We start from the raw sequence: 14,771 nt of genomic DNA, 5'->3' as shown, positions 1-14,771 counted from the left end.
GCTGATAACTCATGGCCTGACACCCAACAGACTTTATAACATTCATACACTAAGTAGACTTAGGGAGACTTTTTTATATGTCTGGGGAAAAGAGAACTGTGGCATATGGGGAACCAGAACAATTCTATTATGCTTTTTGTGGTTGTGAAACATCGGGATGGAAGGCATCAAAGAAAGATCTTATCACAGTCACCTGACAGGAGAGGGAATCTGAAGTTCAACTTAAGTTCACCAGCCTAGGAGAGCAGGAAAAGGGCTGGGAAACTGGGAAACCTTGGGGCCTCCGATTTTATATTATTGGGGGGAAAACCTCAAACTCATTTTCACAATTAGGCTCCTGATAAAACCAATAGTAAACCCCCTGAATGTGACTGTAGGACCATACCGAATTCTGGCAAACACTAAACCTATAGAATGAGGTCTTGCCCTGAAAAACCTATGCCACAGTCTGTTCTCAAACCAGTGTTTTTTGACCTCCCAGTCCTCCCCAGAAGGCTCCCTGCCCCCGAAGATCTGCTCTGGTAAATGATGCTAAAAACCTTTCAAATTTTGACCAGTTCCCAACCAGAGCTAACCATCTTCTCCTGGCTGTGTTATTATGCCAGAAACCCTTTTTATGAAGATGTTGGATTTATGTCTAAATATAATGAGTCTGAGAGAGACACTGCATGCATATGGTCCCAAGAAAAGAACCTTAACCATGTAGACCATATCAGGACAGGGGACCTGGCTGGGAAAAGTTCCCTTGTCACATCAACACATGTGTAACCAAAATACCCCCATGGTGCATTCCAAATGAGTTATTTCCCCTGAACAGGCATGGTGGGCCTGTTCAACAGGATTGACTCTGTGTGTGCATGGAGAGGTTCTTAATTCCCCTACTGCAACGGAGTTCTCTATTCTAGTCCAATTTGTGCCATTCATAACCTATTATTCAGAGGAAATAGTGCTGAGGAACCTAATAGGGCATGTTGGGGGAGACCTCAAAAGACAGAAGAGAGAAACTATTTCCCTAACGTTGGCTATAATTTTGGGAGCAGGGCTACCTGGTGCAGGCACTGGGATAGCAGCCCTAACATTGTAAGAGAATAACTATACAGCCTTAAATTAAATACAGATCAAGACAGCCAATGCTTAGAAAAATCCATTGCACACCTAGAGTGAAATGTAGATTTCCTGGCTGAGGTAGTTGAACAGAACAGACAAGGGTTATACTTTGTCTTCCTGTATCTGGGAGGCTTGTGTGTTGATGTATTCAAAGAATGTTGGTTTTATGTAAATCACTCTGGCATCTAAGAATTACTAGTTAAGGTTAGAGAAAGCATAGAGAGGTACCAAAGAGAACAAGAAAACTCCAAAAGCTGGCATCATTACCTATTTGATAATTCCCCATGGTTAACTACTCTCATTTCCACAATTACAGGGTCCCTTATAAGTTTTTTTGTTGCTGCTCACATTTTGGCCATGCATAATTAAAAAGCTTTTGCAGTATATAAAGCAGAGATTACGGACTATTCAACTGATGGTGATGAGATCCCAGTACAAACCAGTTAGCACAGACGATTTAGGCCTATAAAGAGTCCAAGATTGGCCTCTAGCGTCAACAAAAAGAGGGGAGAATGTTGTAACCCTTGGATTACTAATACTAGAGAGACTTCAGTGTTGTATAGACAGAGGCTCCCATCCTCTTTTCCCCCTTCCCCCTTCCCCTGCGGCTATGCAGATAGCAAACAGGTGGTTTCTGTGCAGCATCCTCCTGCAGCAGACTGGGCTGCCTCTTCCTCCCCTAGAGTTACAATGACAGGGCCCATAATGAGGACACATTCTCTCTGCCTCTGCGTCTGCAAAAACCAAAACTCCTGCTGGAAAGAACTTCAAGTACCTATCCTTGAGACCTTAGAGAAAAAGCAAGCTCAAGGGACACCATGGAAAAAGTAAAAGGTAAGCAGATGTCAGCTCACAGACAGATAAAACTGGCCATAAAGTTAGTCCTTGAACAGACACTCATTACCCCCCTCCCATTTCAGTACTATTACACCTTCTAGTCACCTTTTCTGTAAATATTTACACAATTCCTATGCTGTATATAAACCCAATTTTTTTTTGGATTCAGGGTCACTTGCCAGCATTCATGCAGTGAATGCTAGTTAGGCGAACCAAGGTTAAACTTGAAAATAAGAATTTTTGTGAGTTTCAGTAGAGTTTGTAATTCTTGGGCTCATCTGGGTTTCCTGTGGACAACGAGCATAACATACTTAGCTATTAAGAATGAGGACATCAAAAAAAAAAAAATCCAAAACCACCACCACCACCAACAACAACAACAAAAACAACAACAACAACAAACAAAAACAAAAAACAAAACAAAAAAAATGAGGACATCCTGAGATTAATAGGCAAACAGATGGAACCAGAAAATACCATGCTTAGTGAGGTAACTCAGACACAAAAGAACATTCATGGTATGTATTCACTAACAAATGGATACTAGCCAAAAACCCAAAACCAAACAAAACCAAACCAAACAAACAACAACAAAAAATACAGAATACACAGGATACAGTCCACAGAACTCAAAGAGCTCAAGAAGCTGAAGTACCCAAGTGAAGACGCCTCTTTCCTAATTGGGAGGGAGAAGAAAGCAACCACAATTTGGGAGGGAAGAAAGAACATGAAAGGGAAAGTGGAAAGGGGTAGAGTGGGGGATGGTTTCTGATCTGGTATTAAATAAGGGCAAAAGACTGAAGCCTTGAGGGCCAGCAGAAATAAGGGAAATAGGCAAACTCAGGAAATAGGATGTTTCAAGGATGCCCTATAATGCACCAGAGACCTGGGAGGTGAGAGATTCCAGCTTCAGGCTATTATAAATTAGGCTGCTATGAACATAGTGGAGCATGTGTCCTTATTACAAGTTGGAACAACTTCTGGGTATATGCCCAGTAGAGGTATTGCTGGATCTTCCTGTATTACTATGTCCAATTTTCTGTGGAACCACCACACTGATTTCCAGAGTGGTTGTACCAGCTTGCAATCTCACCAATAATGGAGGAGTGTTCCTCTTTCTCCACATCCCCGCCAGCATCTTCTGTCACCTGAATTTTTGATCTTAGCCATTCTGACTGGTGTGAGGTGGATGGAATCTCAAGGGTGTTTTGATTTGTATCTCTCTAATGATTAAGGATGTTGAACATCTTTTTGCTTCTCATACATTCTGTATTCCTCAGTTGAGAATTCTTTGTTTAGCTCTGTACCCCATTTTTAATAGGGTTATTTGTTTTTTTGGAATTCATCTTCCTGAGTTCTTTATATATATTGGATATTAGTCTCATATATGATTTAGGATAGGTAAAGATCCTTTCCCAATATATTGGTGTTCTATTTGTCTTATTGACAGTGTCTTTTGCCTTACAGAAGCTTTGCAATTTTCTGAGGTCCGGTTTGTGGATTCTTGATCTTACAGCACAAGCCATTGCTCTTCTGTTCAAGAATTTTCCCCCTGTGCCCATATCTTAATGGCTTTAATCCACTTTCTTCTCTATAAGTTTCACTTTCTCTGGTTTTATATAGAGTTCTTTGATCCACTTAGACTTGAGTTTCTTTTTCTTTCTTTTCTAGATATATTGGATTTTTTGCTAATATTCATTATAGAACAATATGTGAAATGTTCGTAAAAAACATTCCTAAATGTTCCATAACCTTCGCAAACACTGTCTCTAGCTGGAGAACAACTGCTTAAATATATTAGCCTACTCAAAATATTATATATTCAAATCATAATAAGACTGAAGCTATGGTGACAGCTAGAGGCGTAAATTGCTTCTGAGTAAAATTTTCATACTAAATGGACAACTTTGACCATAGAACAGGCACTGAGTTAACATGTCATATGTGGGCATAAATATAACACTTCCTGTTTAAACGTGTACACTGTGTTTAAACTGTAAGACAGACTTTGCAACACCTATTCTCTTGTTTGTCTTCACAATATTTTATTATTGAATAAAGCTTATTTGTATGAATTTTATTACTTGTCTAATTGGTTGTTATATAGGAGATAGGTTTCCAGGCATACTACTTCTATGACTTCTAACTTTGTGATTGCTAGTCTTAGTTGTTAACTTTACTGAATATTGATTAACTAAAAGTGAAAAGCACTGGATATGAGTGATTTTTGGTTCATTGCCACATTTGAGGTCTAAAAACCTATCCTAACTCTGGGACACATATTCTTGTGCTAGCCTATGTAAAGCACATAAAAGACCCCTTTGGTTTTTGCCTGCTTGTCTTCATTCTCAAAGGTATGCTTGTTCTTTTGAAGGTTTTAGAGTATATTTCTTTGGGAGTCCAACATATACTGAAGAACATCTGGGAAATTCAGTCTTGTGGACAGAATATCTATTGGATTCCTTGACTTTCTTTCTATAGACATCTATTTTTAAATACCTGGGCTGGACCACAGTGTATAAATCCCTCTACAAACACACACACACACACACACACACACACACACACACACACACACACACACACACACATAATTATTTCAGTTTTTTCTTTAAAGAATTTTGACTACCATACCTAAAATCTCTAAAATTAAATTTATCTTCCTATATCCAATTACTTTCATGCTCCTGTTTTGAAGATATTCAAACTATGTCAAACTATCCATTTTACTAATTATTTTATTTATTTATATTTCAAATGTGATCCCCTTCAGCATACTCCGTCCATGAGACCCCTACCACACTTCCCTCCTCTCTCTAAAAGTTTACTCTCCCACCCACCTCTCTAGAATTCCCCTTTTCTGGGGACATAAAGCTTCCACAGTAAAAGCACACACCCTCATCGCACTGAGGGCAGACAATGCAATCCTCTGCTACATATGTATAGTAGGGGTTATGGACTAGTACATGTATGCTTTTTGGTTGGTGGCTTAGTACCTGAGAATTCTGGGAAATCTAGTTTTTTCATGGTGTTGTTCTTCCTATAGGGTTGCAATTCCCTTCAGTTCCTTCAGTCTCTGCTCAAACTCTTCCATTGGGGTTCCTGGGTTTAGACCAATGGTTGGCTGTAAATATCTGCATCTGTCTCAGTCATTTGATGGCATAGCCTCTTTTAGGACAGTCATCCCATGTTCCTGTCTGAAAGCATATCTTGGTCAATTAACAAATGGGACCTCCTGAAACTGAAAAGGTTCTGTAAGGCAAAGGACACTGTCAATAGGACAAAATGGCAACCTACTAATGGAGAATAGAACTTTACTAACCCTACATCTGATCGAGGGCTAATATTCACAATATACAAAGAATTCAAGAAGCTAGACTCCAAAAAAAAAAAAAAACACCCTAATGAAAAAATGAGCTTTAGAGCTAAACAAAATTCTCAATTTAGGAATCTCAAAAGCCTGAGAAGCACCTAAAGAAATGTTCAACATCCTTATTTATAGTGCAATACAAATCAAAACCACGCTGAGATTCCATCCTAAACCAATCAGAATGGTTGAGACCAAAATGTCAGGTGAAAATAGCTGCTATAGCAAATGTAGATAAAAAGAAAACTTTATCTTTGCTAGTGGGATTGCAAAATGTTTTCCGGATTCCATAATCTGGAAAATATTCTGGCATTTCTTCACAAAATTGGAAATAAGTCTATCTGAATAGTCATATATACAACTTCTGGGCATATACCCCAAAATGCTCTACCATATCATAAGTAAAACTTCAGTGTTTACACAGCAGCCTTAATAATAATAGCAGAGGTTCAGGGACTATGCGGAATTTAGGAAATTAATCTGAAGAGATGACAGGGTGCACCACAGAACCAGACAGCTTCTGGGAAAGGCGGAGCCACAGAACCGCTGAGGCAGCAACCTTTTAGGGCAGCAGACAGCCAGCCACTCTCCCGACCAGAGGCCAGGTATCTGCCTGGTTCGGAAGGCCTCAGACTCAGGAGGAGCAGGTGCCACCTTGGTTCTGGGATGCCACAAAACTTAGGAACTAAGTCTGCACAGGTGAGATTTTGCACCACAGAAGCTGACAGCTTCTGGGACCTGCCAAGCAACACAGCTTCTGGAAAAGGTACTGTTTTGGGCCCACTGTTTCAGCCAGGATGAGGTCCAAACGGAAGATAATCTGTGCACCTTCCCTGTAAGAGGAGAGCTTGCCAGCAGAGAGAGCGCTAAGCACTGAAACTCAGAGGAGAGAGCCTGTCTCCCAAGTCTGCTGATAGACGGTAACAGAATCACCAGAAGAACAATCTCGAAACACAGTCAACTATAACATCTAACTCCAGAGGTTACCAAATGTCGAAAGGAAAACGTAGGAATCTTACTAACAGGAACCAAGACCACTCACCATCATCAGAACCCAGCACTCCCACGTTGCCCAGTCCAGGGCACCCCAACACACCCGAAAACCTAGACCCATATTTAAAAGCATATCTCATGATGATGGAAGAGGACATCAAGAATGACTTTAATAACTCACTTAAAGAAATACAGGAGAACACTGCTAAAGAGTTACAAGTCCTTATAGAAAAATAGGAAAACACATCCAAACAGGTGATGGAAATGAACAAAACCATACTAGACCTAAAAAGGGAAGTAGATACAATAAAGAAAACTCAAAGTGAGGCAACACTGGAGATAGAAACCCTAGGAAAGTAATCAGGAACCATAGATTTGAGCATCAGCAACAGAATACAAGACATGGAAGAGAGAATCTCAGGTGCAGAAGATCCCATAGAGAACATCGGCACAACAATCAAAGAAAATGGAAAATGAAAAAAGATCCTTACTCAAAATATCCAGGAAATTGAGGACACAATGAGAAGACCAAACCTAAGGATAATAGGGGTGGATCAGAATGAAGATTTTCATCTCAAAGGACCAGCAAATATCTTCAACAAAATTATTGAAGAAAACTTCCCAAATCTAAAGAAAGAGATGCCCATGAACATACAAGAAGCATACAGAACTCACAATGGACTGGACCAGAAAAGAAATTCCCCCCTACACATAATAATCAGAACAACAAATGCACTAAATAAAGATAGAATACTAAAAGCAGTAAGGGAAAAAGGTTAAGTAAATTATAAAGGCAAGTCAATCAGAATTACACCAGATTTTTCACCAGAGACTCTGAAAGCCAGAAGAGCCTGGACAGATATTATACGGACACTAAGAGAACACAAATTCCAGCCACGGCTACCATACCCAGCCAAACTCTCCATTACAATAGATAGAGAAAGAAAAGTATTCCATGACAAAAACAAATTCACGTATTACCTTTCCACAAATCCAGCCCTTCCAAGGATAATAACAACAACAACAGAAAAAAAAATACAAGGAAGGGAACCTTGCCCTAGAAAAAACAAGAAGGTAATCCCTCAACAAACCTAAAAGAAGACAGCCACAAAAACAGAATGCCAACTTTAACAACAAAAATAAGAGGAACCAGAAAAAAGAATTCTCACCTGAGGAATACCGAAAGGCTGAGAAACACCTGAAAAAATGTTCAACATCCTTGATCATCAGAGAAATGCATATCAAAACAACCCTGAGATTTCATCTCACACCAGTCAGAATGGCCAAGATGAAAAATTTAGGTGACAGCAGATGCTGGCGCGGATGTGGAGAAAGAGGAACACTCCTCCATTGTTGGTGGGATTGCAAGCTGGTATAACCTCTCTTGAAATCAGTCTGGCGGTTCCTCTGAAAATTGGACATAGTACTACTGGAAGATCCTGCAATACCTCTTCTGGGCATATATCCAAAGATGTCCCAACCGGTAAGAAGGACACATGCTCCACTATGTTCATAGCAGCCTTATTTATAATAGCCAGAAGCTGGAAATAACCCAGATGTCCCTCAACAGAGGAATGGATACAAAAAATTTGGTACATTTACACAATGGAGTACTACTCAGCTATTAAAAAGAATGAATTCACAAAATTCCTAGGCAAATTGTTGGACCTGGAGGGCATCATCCTGAGTGAGGTAACCCAATCACAAAAGAACTCAAATGAAATGTACTCACTGATAAGTGGATATTAACCCAGAAACTTAGTATAGCAAGATATAAGGTACAATACGTAAAACATATGAAACTGAAGAAGAACGAAAACCAAAGTGTGGACAATTTGCTCATTCTTATAATTGGAAACAATCACCCATGTAAGGAGTTACATAGACAAAGTTTGGAGCTGAGACAAAAGGTCCATCAAAAGACTGCCATATCCAGGAATCCATCCCATAATTAGCCTCCAAGCGATGACACCATATCATACACTAGCAAGCCTTTGATGCAAGGATGGTGATATAGCTGTCCCTTGTGAGACTAGGCCAGGGCCTAGCAAATACAGAAGTGGATGCTCACAGTCAACTATTGGATGGATCACAGGACCCCCAATGGAGGAGCTAGAGAAAATATCCAAGGAGCTAAAGAGATCTGCAACCCTATCGGAGGAACAACATTATGAACTAACCAGTACCCCAGAGCTCTTGAATCTAGCTGCATATGTATCAAAAGATGACCTAGTCGGCCATCACTGGAAAGAGAGGCCCATTGGTCAGGCAAACGTTATATGCTCCAGCACAGGGGAATGCCAGGGCCAAAAAATGGGAATGGGTGGGTAGGGGACTGGGGGGGGGGCTTTTGGGATAGCATTGGAAATGCAATTGAAGAAAATACGTAATAAAAAAATTAAATTGAGAAATACTCAAAATAATTCAGCAAAAATCAGGAACAAGAAAATGCTGTTCAGTCTCTGCAAATCTATTTAATAGAGTACTTGACATTCTAGTTAGAGGAATAAGACAACTGAAGAGGATCAAGGAGATACAAATTAGAAAGGAAGAAATCAAAGTATCATTATTTATAAGATAGTATAGATAAACAATTCCAACAATGCTACCAGATGATAAACACCTCGAGCACAGATGATAAACACCTGGAGCAACGTGTCTAGATTCAAAATTAATTAATTAAATAATTATAAATAAATAAATAAATAAATAAATAAATAAATAAATAAATAAATAAAAAGAAGAAGGTGCTGGAAGAGTGTGACCCAGTTTGGCAGTTCTCTGGTTCCAGGGCAACAAAAGTAACATAAAGAAGTTAGTAGGTAATAACCAGGATTGTCAGTGGGAGGTTGATTAACCACATAGAGGCTAGAAAGTGGCCCAACTGTTACACTGTTTAAAGCATAACAAAATATAAAAATTCTGTGAGTTATTTTCATAAGGGAGTGCAAATCATTGGGGCAGGAAACAGAAACATGCAATTATGATTTATACATAACAATATTGTTACACTGAATAAAATAAAAAATAAGTTCCGGAGAACAAATGAATTTTGTACTTGTTATACTTAATATTATCATATACATATACCGTGAGTTAACTGTCAATATTCTTTAAAGTTATTATAAAATACCATAATTTTATCAAGTAATAGATGACATTTCAATAGTTGTAATCAGTTCATTATTATTTATACATAAAAAACATGTATAAGACATATTTGTGACATACACCTTAATAAAAGAAAGGTAATACAAATTTTACAAATATTACAGAACTCTGCCTATGTATTCTGGATGATCTCAAATGAATATTAATAAAAAAAATACCAAGAATCACTGCCATTGAAAAATTAATAAAGTTGAAGTACAACTTACCCTATTGATCCATGAAACTCATTGTACTATAGAAGACATATTTCATAAAGTACAAAATAGGTGAATTAGAGTGTTTTAATTACTTTTCTGTTGTCAAAATAAGACACTGTGGCAAAAACAGCTTACAAATAAAGAGTTTATTAGGGGTTTATTCTTGGTTTCAGCGGCTTGGAATCCATGGTCATCATAATGGAAAGCATAGCAACAAGTAGACCCACATGGCATTGGGATAACAATTTGAAGGCAGACAGAGTAATCTAACCAGGAATGGTAAAAGCTTTTACATCGCAAATCCCACCCACAGTGACACAACTTCTTCAACAAGGTCATATCAACTAATTATTGCTAAAAATTTACACTAACATGGGATCAAGTTCTCAAATATTTGAGCCAAATGAGTTTGTTCCCATCCAAAGAAGCCCCCAAACCATACTTATTTTGTTTTTCAGATCATCTGTTAATGTGTTTCTTTATTGTCTGTTGTGGTGTTTACTTTTAATTGTCATCTTGACACACACTAGAATCACTTGATAAAGCAATCAAAATTGTGTGGATAAGACTGACATATGGGCCAGGCATGGTGGTGCACACATTTAATCCCATAACTTGGAAGGCAGAGGCAGGCAGATTTCTGAGTTTGAGGCCAGCCTGCTCTACAAAAGGAAGTCCAGGACAGCCAGGGCTATACAGAGAAACCCTGGCTTGAAAAACAAAAACAAAAACAAAAAACAAAAACAAACAAACAAAGAAAAAAGACTGACATACGTTTGTATTAATTATTAGTTGATATAGGAACACCCACTCTGATTATAGTTGACACAATTTTTTATTTTTTATTTGGGCTGTGGACACTTCTGTGAATGAAAAAAGTAGCTAAGTCACAAGAACATACAAGGATATACTCATTTCTCAATCCTTCTGAATGCAGACATGTGACCATCTACCTAGGGAACTTTCATTAGATGAAAAGTGACAAATTGTAACTTCTAATTACAAGCAAAATTAAGCCTTTCTCCCTAAGATGGTTTGTTTAGAGCATTTTATTGTAGTAATAGAAATAAGACTGGAAGACTCATGAAGTAACAAGACAAATTTATAAGTTCTCATCGTGTACTTTTCAAGTTCTGTGGCATTTTTTACACACAATAATTTCTACACATCCTTTGATTAACATGGATGTTTGCTGAAATTATAAACAAAAAGTCTAGACCAACTTCAGGCACCCCAGGTAACATTCCACTATAGGCTCTAGGCTTACCAACTCCCCTTCAAGTATTTTGAACAACTATAAAGTGCAACCCATGACCTGACTCCATATTCCTTCTCACAACTTGAGCTGAAGATCTCTGTTTTTTTTTTTTTTTTTTTTTTTGGAGGCCCTACCTATGGAACCCAGAGGTAATGTTGACACCCAAAACCTCAGAAGACAGAGTAGTCACAAAACTCTCAGCAAAGACACCCTCCTGGATCTGAAGACTTCCTGGTCACTAGAACCCCAAGGCATTAAGACCAGAAAACCTGGAGGAAACAGAGACCAAGGGAATAAAAACATCAACAAAACAAAACAAAAATCCATGCATCTGACAATTACATATGTAGAAATCAATATATAAACCTATAATAATCTCAAAATTCAAGTAGGTAGAGGACAATCTAAGAACACACTCTACAACAATTTGGGAAACCTGACAGCACTTAGCCACAGATGCCTTACTGTAGAACACTCTGGCTGTTCCATCATAGGTGAAGCACAAGAAAATGATCTTAAATCCAATTTAATGGAGATGGTAGATGTCTTTAAAGAAGAACTACATAAGTCCCTTAAAGAAATAGAGGCATGCACAATGAAACAGGTGAAGTAATTGAATAAACTGTTTAAGACCTAAAAGTGGAAATAGAAACAATAACGAATGAAAAAACTCGCTAGGAGAGAGAAAATGTAATGAGTGACTTTCTGAAGATAGTCCAACATTTTGGACAGATGTGATGGATCTCTGAATTGCAAGGCCTTCATACATTTCATTTGAGGAATCGATCTTTCCTCTAAGTATTCTAGAGTATAAATTTTCCTGGCATATAGCCCATCCTATTGGATGCAGATCAACAAACATGTACTCTCTTGTAGTAATGCTATGTAAATAAATTAATGATTTCTTACTACTTTATATAATTTTATAGAATTACTAAATATACATATGAAATTTTGAGCTCTTTATTGAAAAGCTGCAGTTGAAGTTCTGTAAGACTTCTTGTGTCAAAGACTAATTGCATTAGGATAAAATGCAGGCTTAAAACAAATTTATAATCATAGAAACTATTCCTTCTATGATAGATGTGAATGCATTATCTGATAAGTATTTTCACAAACTGAGAATGATCAATTTCTAGGATGTTCAAAGACAAAAGATAAAATATTGACTAGATTTATCTGTATAAAACTTCAAAATGAATGAGACACTAGGCAGATGATTGACACCCTTGACATAAAATTTAGTTAAAACTTGTATGAACTTGTGGAGTTACTAGCAGCTAATGAATATATAATTAATAACCAATCACAAGGGACTTGCAGGTAAACATTCTTCCTGACATTCCTTATTTGATTTATTGACTTGTAGTAATTTTGTGAACTTGATAGTACCTTTTATAAAATAGAAGCATGGAATACCATATGATCATGTATTCTGAGAAAGTGTTAGAATTGAATACAATAGAAAATAGGTTCCCCCTTTTGTCTCTCTCCTAGAAATAAAGTCTAAAGCCTTCTTTTGAAGCGAGTACTTTTTCTTGTGAATGTGAATTTCTCTGGCTAAACAACTTAAAGAACTTTTAACACTGAGCAGGGAAGGCACTGTGTCCTAAATCAATACTCCACTATTAAACCACAGGTATTAATCATCAAAGGTGGTCAAATTTAACCACAAAATAAGCCAGAATGTTTTAAGCTTCCAGAAGCCATCAGCTTTCAACCATCAGGGCAATTAGAAGTAAATTTAAAAAGGAAAGAGGAATTAAAGATTTTCTAGAATTCAATGAATTGCACAAAATTCCAAGTAAATGGGGTACAATGAAAACAGAGCTAAGATGAAGGTTCATAGTTATGAGTGTCTTCATAAGAAATTGTCGAGATCTCATACTCACCAATTAACAGCATGTCAGAAAGCTCTGGTTCAAATAGAAGCACAGCCACCAAAGATAAATCGACAGCAGGAAATAATCAAACTCAAAACTAAAATCAATAAAAAAAATGAAAGAGATCAAGACAAAGAATCAGGCAACAAATATTTGGTTCTTTGAGGAAATCATCAGGATGGACAAACCTTTTTTCAAAACTAACTAAAAGAAAGAGAGCGAAAGCATACAAATTAACAAAATTAGAAATGAAGAGGAAGACATAACAACAGACACCGAGATCATTGGGTTTCACTTCAAACCCTGTACTCCAGAAACATGGAAAACCAAAATAGAAAAAATAAAAAGGACAATTTTCTCAATAGATACAATTTGGTAAAGCTGAATCAAGATCAACTTGAACAGTCCTATAGCCAAAGGAAATATAACCTATCATTTAATATCTCCCAAACAAAACCAGACAAGTTCAGATGGTTTTAGAGCAGGATTATACCATACTTTCAAAAAAGTGCTAATACTGAGAAACAAATTATTTCACTAGATAAAAACAGAAGGAAAATTGACAAAATTTACTTTATGGGAATACAGTCAATGTGAGACTTAAGTCACACAAAGACTCAACAAAGAAAGAGAATTTCGGACCAATTGCCCTTATAAACATCGATTTAAAAATACTCAATAAAATACTTGTAAACAGAATTCAAAGATATATGAAAAATATCAACCCTATGATGAAGTAGAGTTCATTTTACATACGCAGGGATGGATCAACATACCAAACTCTTTCACTGTAATCTACCATGTAAGCAAACTAAAAGGAAAAAATACCACAAGTTTATCATAGTCAATGTTGAAGAAGACTCCAACAAAATCCAACACTCTTTGATGATAAATTCTTAAAGAGATGAGGGATACATGTCACATGCTTGAACATAATAAAGCCAATACATTGAAAGCTGACACCCAATATCAAATTAAATGGAGAGAAAAAAAATATTCCCTAAAAAGCAATAATATGGTAAAAGTATATATTCTCTGTATCTATTCTGTATAGCACCTGAAGTTTTAGAAACAACAATAAGGAAAGGAAGAAGATCAAGGTATACAAATTGAAAAGGAAAAAGTCAAACTATTGCTATTCAGATACAGTAGTATACATAAGTGACATGATGCAAAATTAACTGAAAATAAACAGTATACTTCCTATAAACAGTCTCTCTTCCTATTGATGCCAGATAAGGCCATCCTCTACTACATGTGCACCTGAAGCCATGGGTCCCTCCATGTGTTTTATTTAGTTGGAGCTTTAGTTCCTGGGAGCTCTGAGGAGTCTGGTTGGTTGATATTGTTGTTTTTCCTATGATATTGCAAACCTCTTCAGCTCCTTCAGTCCTTCCCCTAACTTCTACATTGGGGTCCCAAAGCTCATTCTGATGGTTGACTGCAAGCATCCACATCTGTATCAGTAAGGATTTGGCAAAGCCTCTCAGGAAACATCTATATCAGGCTCCTCTCAGCAAGCATTTGTTGGCATCAGCAATAGTGCCTGGGCTTGGTGGCTGCAGATGGGATATATCCCCATATGGGGCAGTCTCTGAATGGCTTTTCCTTCAGACTCTGCTCTATTCTTTGTCCCTGTATTTCCTTTCAACATGAACAATTCGGGGTCAAAATTTTTGAAAATGGTAGGGGACCCATCTTTCAACCAGACCCAATTCCTAACCTCTGGATATGGTTTCTACAGGTACTCTCTCCCCTTTGTTGGGGATTTCACCTAATGTCATCCCCATAGGGTCCTGTGATCCTCTTGTTTCCTGGAATCTGGAACTTTCTGTTGGCTTCCCCCAGTTTCCTATCCCCAGTTTCAAGCTGTAATACAGAGAAGAAGCGATAAAGACTGCATGGTATTGGCATAAATACAGATAGGTTGATCAATAAATTGATGTGAAGACACAGAA

Source organism: Mus musculus, chromosome Y (assembly GCF_000001635.26).
Source record: "Mus musculus strain C57BL/6J chromosome Y, GRCm38.p6 C57BL/6J".
Classification (NCBI taxonomy): Eukaryota; Metazoa; Chordata; class Mammalia; order Rodentia; family Muridae; genus Mus; species Mus musculus.
This window is presented reverse-complemented; position numbering follows the sequence as displayed.